This window comes from Sorex araneus, chromosome 4, assembly GCF_027595985.1.
Source record: "Sorex araneus isolate mSorAra2 chromosome 4, mSorAra2.pri, whole genome shotgun sequence".
NCBI lineage: Eukaryota > Metazoa > Chordata > Mammalia > Eulipotyphla > Soricidae > Sorex > Sorex araneus.
In genome coordinates, this window is record NC_073305.1 from 184078363 (window position 1) to 184091385 (window position 13023).

The following is a 13023-nucleotide window of genomic DNA, read 5'->3' on the forward strand; positions in this document are numbered from 1 at the left end:
GCCGGGGCTTCTCCAGATGAAAAGGGGTTTTATGGGGTGCGTCGGGCGGCGCGGGCCTGGATGCGGCTGTCATTAGGGTGGTGTGTGCAGGAGGGAGGCGGGCCAGGCCTCGGGCCCACAGGGGCAAGATTCTCTCCACACCCCTCTGCGCGCGGGGCTGGGGCTGGTGCGGGGTGCCTCAAGCCCCACAAGGGTGGGGAGGACGTGTGTCCAGGACTCAGGGGTCACCTCTGGCCCGGCCCCATTGGGATGGCAGGCGGGGATCAAGTGCAGACAGCTGTCGGGGAGGCCGCCCCCCTACCCAAGGCAATGAAAACAGTTGCCTTTTCCTTCCCTTCTCGCGGCTCCGGTAATAAATGCACACAGCGAATGTGCTGAGCAAACACCTCGCGCTCATCAATATGCGAGGGCTGTTTATTGCCTCATAAACTTGGAAGCCAGTGATATTGTCTCTTAAATCAATGGCTGCGGGGACAGCCGCGGCACTGCAGGAGGGCAGGACACAGGGCTGCGCCGGGCAGCGGCGCTTAGTCACTGCCCACGGGACTAGGAGGGGTCCAGAGGGTGGGAGTGGGGGGAGGGTGGTGTGTGGATGTGGGTGTGTGGTGTGGATGTGTGACTGGTGTGGGTGTGAGTGGTATGTCGTGTGAGTGGTGTGTGTGTGAGTGGTGTGTGTGAGTAGTGCGTGTATGTGCGAGTAGTATGTGTGTATGAGTGGTGTGTGTGTAGTGGAGTGTGTGTGTGAGTAGTGTGTTAGTGGTGTGTGTGTGAGTGGTGCATGTGTATGAGTTGTGCATGTATGTGAGTGGTGTGTATGTGAAAGAGAGTGGTATGTATGTCAGTGGTGTGTGAGTGGCACATGTGTGTGAGTGGTATGTGGATGAGCGGTGTGTGTGTGAGTGGTGCGTGTGTGAATAGTGTGTGAGTGAGTGGTGTGTGTGAGTGGTGTGTGTGAGTGGTGTGAGTGGTGTGTGTGTGAGTGGGGTATATGTAGTGTGTGTGAGTAGTATGTGTAAGTAGTGAGTGTATGTGTGAATGGTGTGTGTGTGAGTGGTGTGTGTGTATGTGAATGGTGTGTGTGAGTGGTGTGTGTGTATGTGAATGGTGTGTGTGAGTGGTGTGTGAATGGTGTGTGGGGGGGTGTATATGTGGTATGTGTGAGTGGGGGTGTGTAGTATGTATATGTGTGTGGTGTGTATGTGTGAGTGGTGCATGTGTGTGAGTGGTCTGTGTGAGTGGTATATATGTGGTGTATGTGAGTGGTGTGTGTGGTGTATGAGTGGTGTATATGGTGTGTATGAGTGGTGTGTGTGGTGTATGAGTAGTGTATATGTGGTGTGTGGGGGTGGTATGAGTGTGGTGTGTGAGTGGTATATGTGTGTGAGAAGTGTTTGTGAGAGAGAGTGGTGTGTATGTGTATGTGAGTAGTGTGTGTGAGTAGTGTGTGTGTGAGAGAGTGGTGTGTGTGAGTGTGTGAGTGTGTGTGAGTGTGCATGTGTGAGTGTGAGTGTGTGTGTGAGAGAGAGTGGTGTGTGTGTGAGAGAGTGGTGTGTGTGAGTGGTGTGTGTGGTGTATGAGTAGTGTATATGTGGTGTGTGGGGGTGGTATGTGTGTGGTGTATGTGTGTGAGTGGTGTTTGTGAGAGAGAGTGGTGTGTATGTGTATGTGAGTAGTGTGTGAGAGAGTGGTGTGAGTGTGTGTAGGGCCACAGGGAAGGGACAGGGTGGCCTGGGTTTGTCTCTTTCTGCAGAGAGGACCCCGGAAGGGGCCGGCCCTGTCTGGAAAGAGTCTGGGAGGTGCGTCTGGGGGACGGTGGGAGCCCGCCCAGGCGTTGGAGAAGCTGTTTGTGGGGCCAGCGGGGGACACGCTCAGGACCAGGCAGAGCGACTGGGTGGGCTAGTCTGTGGCCCTCGGCCTGGGGTTCTCGGCCCCGCCCCGTCACCACACCTGCGTCCTAAGTCTCTGGAACCTGTGAGCTCGGCCCTACTGGGGGGACAGGGGTGGGGGGGCATCCTTGCCCATTGATTCAGTGAAGGCTCCCGAGCTGGGACCCGGCCCTGAGTTTCCTGCAGCCTCTGACTCTAGTGAGGCCAGGCACAGTGGACTGGACAGGCGGGAGCAGGAAGGGGCAGCTGGGAGGGGGGCAGGGGGCTGCTCCCCCAGCCTCCGCCTCGCACCCCCACGGCCTCTGGAGACGGGAGCACGTGCGTCTCATGCTTCTGGCCCCCGCCTTTGCGGCTGCTCATGGGCCGGGAAGGGGCGCTCCTCCCGCCCCAGCGGCCGCTCCTGGCCTGGCCAGTCGGTGCTTTTCCCTCCAGCCCACAGTGCCGGGGTAGCTCAGGCCCCGCAGCAGTTCGGCCTAAGGACAAGGTGCGGGGTGGGGGGGAGGGTATCCCTGAGCTGACGAACTGTCAGGGCTCCACGCCGCCTGCCCGCTGTAGGCACAAGGGCCGCTTCCCACTGGCATTTTCCCAGGGTCGCAGGAGAGATGGACGCTGTGATGGTCAGCAAGATGGGACAGCAGGATGGGTCAGCTAGATGGGTGCTGTGATGGCCAATGGGAGGGGTGCCATGATGGCCAGTAGGACGGGCGCTGTGATGGTCAGCAGGATGGGTGCTGTGATGCCCAGTGGGATGGGCACTGTGATGGCCAATGGGATGGGTTCCATGATGGCCAGCGAGACGGGCACTGTACGGCTAGCGGGACGGGTGCTGTGATGGCTAATGGGATGGGTGCCATGATGGCCAGGATGGGCGCTGTACAGCCAGCAGGACAGGCACTGTGATGGTCAGCAGGACGGGTGCTGTGATGGTCAGCAGGATGGGCACTGTGATGGCTAATGGGATGGGTACCATGATGGCCAGGATGAGTGCTGTACAGCCAGCAGGACGGGCACTGTGATGGTCAGCAGGATGAGTGCTGTGATACCCAGTGGGATGGGCACTGTGATGGCCAGCGTGGCTTTGGCAGCTGCCCTGCGCTGTCCCCTTACCTGGGCCCCGCACATCCAGGTGAGGTGTTTATTCTGCCTTGGTCACGTCCTGACTCCTGACTGTGTCCACCCACCCAGCAGCAGGGCCCTAAGCCCGGCGACGTGCAGGCGGGCCCCTGGGTCTGACGTGCCACTTGGTGGAGGTCCAGAGGTAGGCACGCTCCCTTTGACAGACCCAGGAAAGTGCCCTGGGCCGGGGGATCTGATATCCTCATAAACCTCACATTGGTCTTGAAGAAACGATCTTCTTTTTCTTCTTCTTACATGTTGAATGTGGCCTAAGGTTGCATCACTCAGCCTTAACGCCCCTGAGAGAGAGCCAGGAGCAGGGAACTGGCGCAAAGGGCAGGCGCGCACGCCCTGTGTGTGGGTTCCAGCCCCGGCACGGCACTTGTCCTGAGGAGACTGAGATGCTTCTGCTCCCCAAGCACCAAACCAGGAAGAGCCCCTGGGCGCGCTGGGGTATCGCCCCCAAACAAAACCAAACCAAAACATTGAAAAAAAGTCAATGAAAGGCTTGGAAAGTCACAATGACTCGGAGTCCTTCTCCCGGGGGGCTCCCGGGGACAGCGGGGGGTGGGGGGGCTCCAGAATGATGACTGGCGATCGACTAACCCACAGTGGGGTTTGCTGCGGGGCGGGTTCCTGCGGTTCAGCGTCCACCCCGCGGCAGGATCTGCAGCACTGGGGCGTGTCTGGCCGCAGTCGGCCCCCGCCGGCCCCATATGTGGAAAGCCCAATTATAATCAAAGAGGTGCCTGGTGAGTGATGAACCAGAGCAAGGGCTCTGGGGCTCGAGAGTGAGTCTCAGGCCTGTGGCTGGTGGTGTTCTGGGTTAAGAAAACACGATTTCTCTGCAGACAGACATGCAGCAAGGTCACTCTGGGACCCCCATGAAGGGGGCCCAGCGGGACCACTCTGGAGTCTTGCCTGAATGCAGACAACACTGACGCCCCCGTTGGAGGCCCCAATGTCCTTCCTCCGCCCGGATGAGCAAGGACCCTTCCCTCTTGGCCCGTGACTGCCCGAGCGGTCCACTGCTCCATCCCAGTGTCAGCTGGCGATGCCCTGTCGTTCCCAGCTCCAGTGTTCTGATGCCCAGCCTGGAGCACCTGTCCCCCGCACCATCCAGCACAAGCCCAAATCCCCTCACACGGTCCACCAGCTCACCAGCATAACCGGTTTCTCACAGCGTGCTAATGCCCCTCTCGGAGAGCCCGGCAAGCTACCGAGAGTATCCCGCCCGCACAGCAGAGCCTGGCAAGCTACCCTGGTGTACTCGATATGCCAAAAAACAGTAACAACAATGGTCCTCATTCCCCTGACCCTGAAAGAGCCCCCGATATGCCATCGGGCTACACTAGCACGTGACAGGGATGAATGGAGATGTTACTGGAGCCTGCTCAAGCAAATCGATGAACAACGGGATGACAGTAATACAGTGACAGTGCTGGTGTCTTTGGCCGAGGAGCACTGGGAAGGGTTCTGCAGTGTGACCCGGACATCTCTGCATCGAGGACAGGCCCACCAGCGCTGCCACACACCCCCACTGCAAATACATCCTCGCCACCACAAACACACGCAGCATCATTGTGATCAACACCCCGTGTCCCTGGTACCCTTGCCGGCATCAGAGGCAGCGTGGCCACCTACCACTCCCATAATCACTTCCACCATCAGCATGCACACCTTGATCACATCCAATGCCACTCTTGGTGCAACCGTCACCACCACAATCACTTCCTCCCCCATGGTGTCACCACCGTCACCACTTCTGTCACCATCACCACCAGCACCATAATCATGGCCTCGGCCACCACGATCTCTTCCATCCTTCCCGCGACGGTCACTTCTGCCTTCCCTGTACCACTGTCACTGTTCACGCCAGTGCCCCAGTTGCCTGCCACTCTCCAAACCCCCACCACCTTGTTAAGTCACCTGCCTACAGGTGGCCATTTTCCCCTTCCCGGACTCCCTAAGCAAAGGACAGTTGTCCCCACTCTCCCAAATACGCCCTTGTGGGTAGTAACTAGCAGAGCAGTCAGTCAGCCGGGACCCTCCAGCTGCCCAGGGGCAGGACGCCTCACGCCGGGCCCAGTGGCATCTGCCTCTCTTCCTCCCCCCCACCTGCACGTGAGCCCCTGGCACTGCGCTGAGGCCAGCTGCAGCCCTGCTGAGCCCCGCGGAGTGGCTTATCCGTAACATGGCTTTCAGGCCTGTGGGTGCTCTGGTCCCACGTGGGACGTCAGTGTTCCACAGACAAGAGTCCTGGTGCCCTTCACGCCCACGTCCTTGCCTGCTGCCCGGTGCTTCCACGCGTCCGCGCATGAGCACAGTCTTCCTCCAGCCAAGAGTAAAGGCAGAGGATTCACACTTCTCTGTCTAGGAGGGAACCGCGCCCTCTCTCACCATGTCCCCACACCATGGGACATGGATTTCCTGGCCACACTTGCCAAAAATTGTACTTTTGGCAAAAACAGACCAAACTCAATGTCCTCTGCTCTTCTCTCCTCTTCTTTCTTTCTTTCTTTCTTTCTTTCTTTCTTTCTTTCTTTCTTTCTTTCTTTCTTTCTTTCTTTCTTTCTTTCTTTCTTTCTTTCTTCTTTCTCTCTCTCTCTCCCACTCTCTCTTTCTCTCTCTGTTTTTTTGTCACACCCAGCAGTGTTCAGGGGTTACTCCTGGCTCAGGAATCACTCCTGGTAGTGCCCAGGGGACCATATGGGATGCCAGGGATCGAACCCAGGACAGTCATGTGCAAGGCAAGTGCCCTACCTTCTGTACTATTACTCTAGCCACTTATTTCTGTAATTTTTTGGTTTAGGGGCCATGCCCAGATATGCTCAGAACTTACTCCTGGCTCTGTTCTCAGAGATCACTTCTGGCAGGATCTAGGAGAACAAAGTGGGGAGTCAGGGATCAAACCCAGATCACTGCATACAAGGCAAGCGCCATGCCCACTGTACTATCTCTGGCAATTGCAAATTTTAAATTAAATTTCTGTGATTTCTGTGGACTATCTAAGAACATATGAAATAGCCTTGGATGGGAAGTATTAAGCATCCTTGATTAACTTAATCAAAACCAGCTTAATTCTCCTTAATTTTTTTTTTTTAAAAAAGGTAATTCACTTCTGGACCAATAGGGAAATACAATCAATTTTGACATGAAAGTAGCACTTTGTGAGGGACCAGACTCCTGAGTCTCTGAGAAGGAGGATAGAGCTACACGAGGCACAGACCAGCCTGGGGGCTTGTGTATCCCAGAAATCTCTACTCAGGAGGGAACCAGGATATTCGGATTCTGAGATTTCTTCTGAAATCTGAGTGTGTGTGTGTGTGTGTGTGTGTGTATGCGTGTGCATGTCTGTGTGTGTGTGACGCCCAGAACAAAGATCAGAAATGGCTCAAGAATTGTTAAGTTCGGGACTGGAGCAATAAATAGCACGGCAGGTAGGGCGTTTGCCTTGCACACGGCCGACCCAGGTTTGATTCCCACATCTCATATGGTCCCCTGAGCACCACCAGGGGTAATTCCTGAGTGCAGAGCCAGGAGTAACCCCTGTGCATCGCCAGGTGTGACTCCCCAAAAAAAGCAAAAAAAAAAAAAAAAGAATTATTAAGTTCTAGAGCTGGAGAGATAGGCCAGGGGTTAAGGTGCTTGCCTTGCTCACAGCCAACTGGGGTTTGATCCCCGGTATCCCATGTGACCCCAGGAGTGATCCCTGAGCGGAGCCAGGGGTAAGCTCTGAGCACAATTGGGTGCAGATCCCCAAACAAACACAAAAACAAAGAAGAGGATTAAGTTCCATTGGAAGTGATTGAATTGGACTGGAGTGAGGTGAGGCTCGAAAGGCAAAGGGGCAGCTTGCCTCCCTTCAGGGGACCCCCAGCTCGAAGATGCTGTGGGGTGTGCCCCCTTTTCTGTTCACTAAGGCTGCACTGTGGTCTAGAAGCTACTCCCCAAGTCCTTGTGGTCCCCAGGAGATGGTATGGCGGGTGGCCACGTGCTGTTGTACCCAGCCAACCCAGGCTCAGTGCCCGGCGTCTGGTGTGCTCCCCTGAGCACCGCCAAGAGTGATCCCCGAGTGCAGAGCCAGGAGTAAACCCTGAGCATCACTGGATGTGGCTCCCAAACCAAACAAACAATCCTCATTGCCCCCGCCACAAAACTCCTCAGACCCAAAGGCTTCTTCTAGAATCCAAAATTCCTTTTGTCAGAGGTACTGGAGAGCGAGACAGTGGGCAGGGCAAGTGCCTTACACCCAGTGCTCTGGGTTCGATCCCTGGGATTCCCCAGGAGTGATCCCTGAGGAGTGACCCTTGAATACCGCTAGGTGTCACTCTGAAAGGTAGATAAGAAAAACCAGAACGCCTTGGAAGACTGTCCCTTGGGTGGTGGCGCCCAATCATCAGTGTCTCTGCAGTGCACATTTGTGGCAGTGACACGCAGGAGGTGCCAGGGGCCGTGCAGCTGAAACAGCAGTGGGCATGTTCCAGTTGCACGGTGCCCAGGACGAGGCCGCCCACTGGCACAGAGCAGCGCTCCGCTCCGCTTCCCGGCCCATCAAGACAGGTTGAAGCCCACCCACCCCAGCTCCAGTCCTAGAGGTCCCCCCAAGGTGAGATGGACCCCACTCTGGGGGGCAGGAGTTGTCAATAAGCATATTGAGGTTTCTGTCCTGGGGGAGGCCGAGGCAGGTGGGAGAATGTGCTTGTCCATCCTGCCTGGCAAGTACGTGTCCACTGCAATCTGATGGAGGGGGAAGGACAATCTGATGGAGGAGCCAGGGCTGTGCACACTGAGAGCGTCCAGCTGGGGTTCAGTCCCAGCTCTGCCTGCTCGGAGCTCATGCCGGAAGCCTGTGCAGGAGCCCCTGTGAGCTGGGCTGGATGATGTTGGGAGTCTGGCCCAGGGCGCCTTCCAGCATCAACACGGGCGACACCTCTAGGAGGCACCAGGCCAACCCTGACTGGGGAACACGTTTCTAGCATACTTGGTCGTTTTCTGCAGCTCCTGACGGTCTCCTCGACATCAGCTTGCACAAGCCTGGACATTTCTCAAGAGTCAGCTGTTGAACGGTTTTCTGCTCTGGCTCAGTGTAGCAAAGAAAGAAAAACTGTCCTAGAAAATTCTCCGCCGAGCCACATTTCTTCCTAGAGAGCTTCCTTATGTCTCCAAACGTTTCCTTTTGGGGGTGGTGGCTCCCAGCTGGTGCTCAGGAGGCCCAGGGATCCCTCGTGATGACCCTTAGTCAGGTCAACGGTTCAGTGTGAGAGCCCGTTTCCTCTCCCTGGACGCCTGGATGGCGGGAGAACCTTCGAGTCAACCATTGACTGGGGACTGGAGAGGTAAGGACAGTGGGAGAAGCACTCGCCTGGCTCACTATTGGCCTGGGCTCCATCCCCAGTACTGCACGTGGTCCCCCGACCCCCACCAGGAGCAACCCCTGAGCACAGAGTCAGGAGGAAGCCCTGAGACTGCTAGGTATGGCCCCCCGCGCCCCCAAAAAATATTGAGTGGAAGGTCCAGTCTGCCTGGACAGGAAGCAGAAGGAGAAGTCCTCCGACAGCCCTGGTGGCCTCTGCTCCCGGCTGCCCCAGGCCGGCTGCCCAGAGAAGACCACGACAAGAGCCTGGCTGGGTTCCCTGCAATGAGGAACTCGTGGAACCAGGCCCAGCAGAGCAGCGGCGCCAACCATGCTGTGAAACGTTGGGAACACCACACTGTCCCGGCCAAGGCGGAGCTGACTTTCCTGGTCACGGCTGTAACACGATGGCACTGGGCAACTGTCCAGAGCCTGTCCGAACTGTGTCCACCTCTTCTGAAAGCATGCTTGCCTTCTCTGCCCAGCCCCAGGCCCAGTGGGGCCCTGGCACTCTGCATGAACTCAACACCCACTTCCGGCTCAGACCTGTGGCCGTCAGGCAGACCCTGAACTCCCAGTCCTCGGGACCACCCTCCCACGATCTTTCACTGCGGAGACCACCCTCCCCCGCTCCCTCTCCTCACACACACCCCTCAACACACAAGCACAGACTCAGTAATCCTTTGGGTCCTCGACTCTCCCGAAGCATGAATCCCACACACCCAGCGATCGCACCGCAACTTCAGACCCTGTTCAGCACGCCGTGCCCACAGCTCCCGGAAGGCAGCCCCCACTCCCTGCCCTGCCCCCTGCTTTTCAGGGTTCCCTCCCCCACCTAAGCACCCCCTGTCCTGGCTGCTGCCTCTGCAGCTCCCTATCTGCTCCGGCCTTTGTGTTCCCTGCCCCTGCTCCTCCCCCTGTCTCTCTGCGTGTCCGAGTCCAGTCCCCTTGGCGGATTGTGTGGCCCCGGTGACAGAGCACAGACTGGGCGTAAACAGCAGACGCACATGGGCCTCTCCAGGACTAAATATAACTCCCAGTGTGGCAAGGGGCACAGGAGAATGAAATCTCCATAAAGATGGGCACCCTCTCCTGGGGGTCTGGGGGTCAGGAGTGAGTCACCCTCCTACCTTGGTGGTGCCCAGCCCACCCCTGCTTCAGCCCCCCAAGCCCTCTCATTTAAAAAAAAATTATTTTTATAAAGGGCTTGAGCGATAGCACAGCGGGTAGGGCGTTTGCCTTGCATGTGGCTGACCCGGATTCGATTCCTCCGCCCCTCTCATACAGCCCAGCAAGCTACCGAGAGTATCTTGCCCGCACAGCAGAGCCTGGCAAGCTACCTTGTGTATTCGATATCCCCAAAACAGTAACAGCAAGTATCACAATGGAGATATTACTGGTGCATGCTTGAGCAAATCGATGAGCAACGGGATGACAGTGATACAGTGATAGAGACATATATATATATATATATACATATATATGTATGTGTGTGTATATATATATATATATCTGACCGAGATAGGCTGCCTTTACTTTACACCCCGTCAAATATGGTGTGCTACTCTTGGTACATCAGTGGTATAGAGTATGAGATGCTGCACAGCCACAAATGCGACAGCACACCCCAGGAATTCTAAAATTTTTAATAGGGTGATAGAGTTGGAGTTAAATTTTTAACTGGATATTGATTTTGGGGTCTGGAGGCATCTCTGCAGTTTGTGGCTCTCTTCTGAGATTTATTTGGAAGTCTCTGTATCATGGCTGTTAATGAGCTTATATGGCGCCAGAGGCAATTCCTGGGCCTGACTGCCAGGCTGGTGGAAGCACAGGGAGATGTGGGGAGGTCAGCCATTCCTGACTCTGTGCGAGCCTAGGGATTTCGGTCAGAAAACCCGCATACCTGAGTTTTTCAGCAGACTCATTCTCATATACGAGGGGCTCACCCTGAGCCTGTGGAGAATGGTCGTGAACATGGCAGTGATCGGGTTCTGGAGGTTTTCGGCTGCCCGAGCTCTGTTGGGACAGGTGCAGGGCTCACTCTAGCCCCTCCGCAGTGCCCCAGTTGAACCCAGCCTGGCGTGGGGGTGGAGGCTGCTCTTCTTCTGAGGGGAGAGCAGCCCTGGCTGCGGAGGCTCGGCAGGAAAACCACTGTGGCAGAGAGAAGATGCCTGAGCCTGCCTGCAGAACCCAGACCAGAGAAGGGTGACGGCTTCTCTGTCCTTGTTGTCCCTCTGTCCCTCACCAGGTCCCAGTCTTCTCCCAGAAATGGTGCAATGAAAAATTCTATTTCAGCATCTCCTTTTAATCCACACTTCTCCACAATGCCACAATGGGTGATCCTTTCCATAATAACCTCATTAATTTTTGAAGCGTTATCTTCTGTGTGTATCAGCCAAACTGCCCAGAGCTGGTAAATACCATTAGAGAGAGTGCTCAGGCCCAGGCCAGCTGCTGCATAATGGGAGTAAGATTTAGGAGGTGCTGCTGGGATGGCAAACCTGTGGCTCTCCTGGCATCCCTCTTTCCAGAAGGGTTTTCCTGTGGCTAGAGGAGTGGGAAGCTTAGGGGTAGCCATAAGTAGCTAGGGTTGTACCCAGTGCCTCACCAAACTACCACCATCACAGTGCCATCAACACCATTGTCACCAGCAATACCATCATTTGCATCGCTCCATCACCATCACTACCTTGTCAGCACCAGCATCGCCGCCACCACCACCACCACCACCACCATCACCACCGTCACCATCATTATCCCTGTACCAACCAAACCCGCATCCCAGGTTTGTTCTTACTGGGCCCGGAGAAGTCTCTTCTCTCTGCGACCACAGACATGAAAGAAAACGAGCAGAGAAGATTCTTCCTGGGAACAGGTGCCACTGTTTTTTTGGCTTTCTTTTTTCTTTACATTTAAAAAAATTTGAATCACAGTGAGATACAGCAATATTATATATACACGGTTGTTTATGATTGGTTTTAGTCATATAATTTTCCAACACCCGTCCCTTCACCAGTGAATATTTCCCACCATCAATGACCCAGTTTCCGTCCTGCCCGCCACCCCTCCTGCCTCTGTGACAGGCCCCTCTCCCTCTCTCCCTCTCCTTCCTTTTGAGGGTGCCACCGGTTAAAGTGAGTAATAGAACAAATCCAGAGCCAAGCGGGGCAGGGAGGCCCAAAAACCTGCCCCTGAGGATTTTGGTGGCGCGTGGCACAGTGTGAGACAAGGATACCATAAGTCCTCCTTGCCCTCCCAGCTGTGGCAGCCCTGAGTGCCCTGGTTCCTCTGCTGCAGTGCAGCTCAGGGCCACAGGGAAGAGAGGGGAGATGGGCTGGGCGGTGCAGACGGTGGGCTGGGGCGTGGAACAGCCCACGTGTGACAGGGCTGTCCACAGAGGGTTTGAGTTTCTGCTTCTGTCAGCTTGCGACACGCCTCTTGGCCTCTCTGGGCCTCTGTGACATTCAGGTAAAATCACAATACCCGGCCTGGAGCGATAGCACAGTGGGTAGGGCGTTTGCCTTGTACGCAGCTGACCTGGGTTCGATTCCCAGCAACCCATATGGTCCCCCGAGCACCGCCAGGAGCAAGTCTTGAGTACAGAGCCAGGAGTCACCCTGGAGGGAGCATTGCCGGGTGTGACTCAAAAAGCAAAAAAAAACCCCACAATACCGGTGGCCCTCTGGGAGAGCACGTGTAAGTCCCTGACCCCTAGCACAAGGCGGGGGGTCGCATTTTCTGGCTGTCCCCGCGTGGTGCGGGGCACTGTGGGAAGCATAAAGACCCCCATCCTCACCCAAACAACTGGTGGCTAGGGAAGGGCCAAGAGCCTTGCAGATGGGGAGGGGCAGGGCGTGCCTGCGCGAGAAGTGGCCCAACGCCCACAGGGCAGGCCTCAGGGAGCAGAGAGGAAGCTTCCAGCGGCCGCGCTGATTGGTGAGGGGGCTGAGGCAATGCGTGACTGACTCAGGGTGTCGGGAGGTCCGGGGAGTCCTGGGGCCCCTCGGGCTCTCCCGAGCGACACAGCATCTCTGGACAAGAATCGCAGGGCCTCTCTAAGCGGAAGCCAGGAAACCCGGGCTTGTTGGGTCACGTGCCCTCTGCTAACCAATCACTGCTGGGGAGAGTAGCACGTGCTTCTGCGTGGGCCAATCACGGCACGTCCCTGGCGCTGGGCGGGGCCTGTGGCAGGAATGTTGGGCTGTTGCCAGGACACCTCCAGAGGGGAAAGGGGGTTTCCCAGGACAACAACTGAGGAGCTGCAGGAAGGAGGGTGACTGCCGCAGATGGACTTCCTTTAAGGTCTTGGGACTGGGAGTGTGATTCGCCCCTGGAAAATTTCGGTGTCAAAACTCTTTAGCTCCAACAGCAACTTCCATGCCTGAGGTCGCGCCCCCAATGACACCTCACTCATACTGTTACCTGGGTTTATATAGATTATGCATCCCCCCCAACAGCCTTCTGATTGGTCAAGTCTTATGTAATTTAAATAAGGGTTTGTGGACCCGGCCAATTGGATGGTACCTGTGACTGGGGACCAATCAGATGTCTTGTTCATCAGCCTCCTTCTGTAGCTAAGCAACTCATGAGGGAAGAGCAGGACAAGATGAACTAGACTGGCCAACACCTCTCCCTACGCCCTAGCCCTGGCCAGAAAAGGGGCAC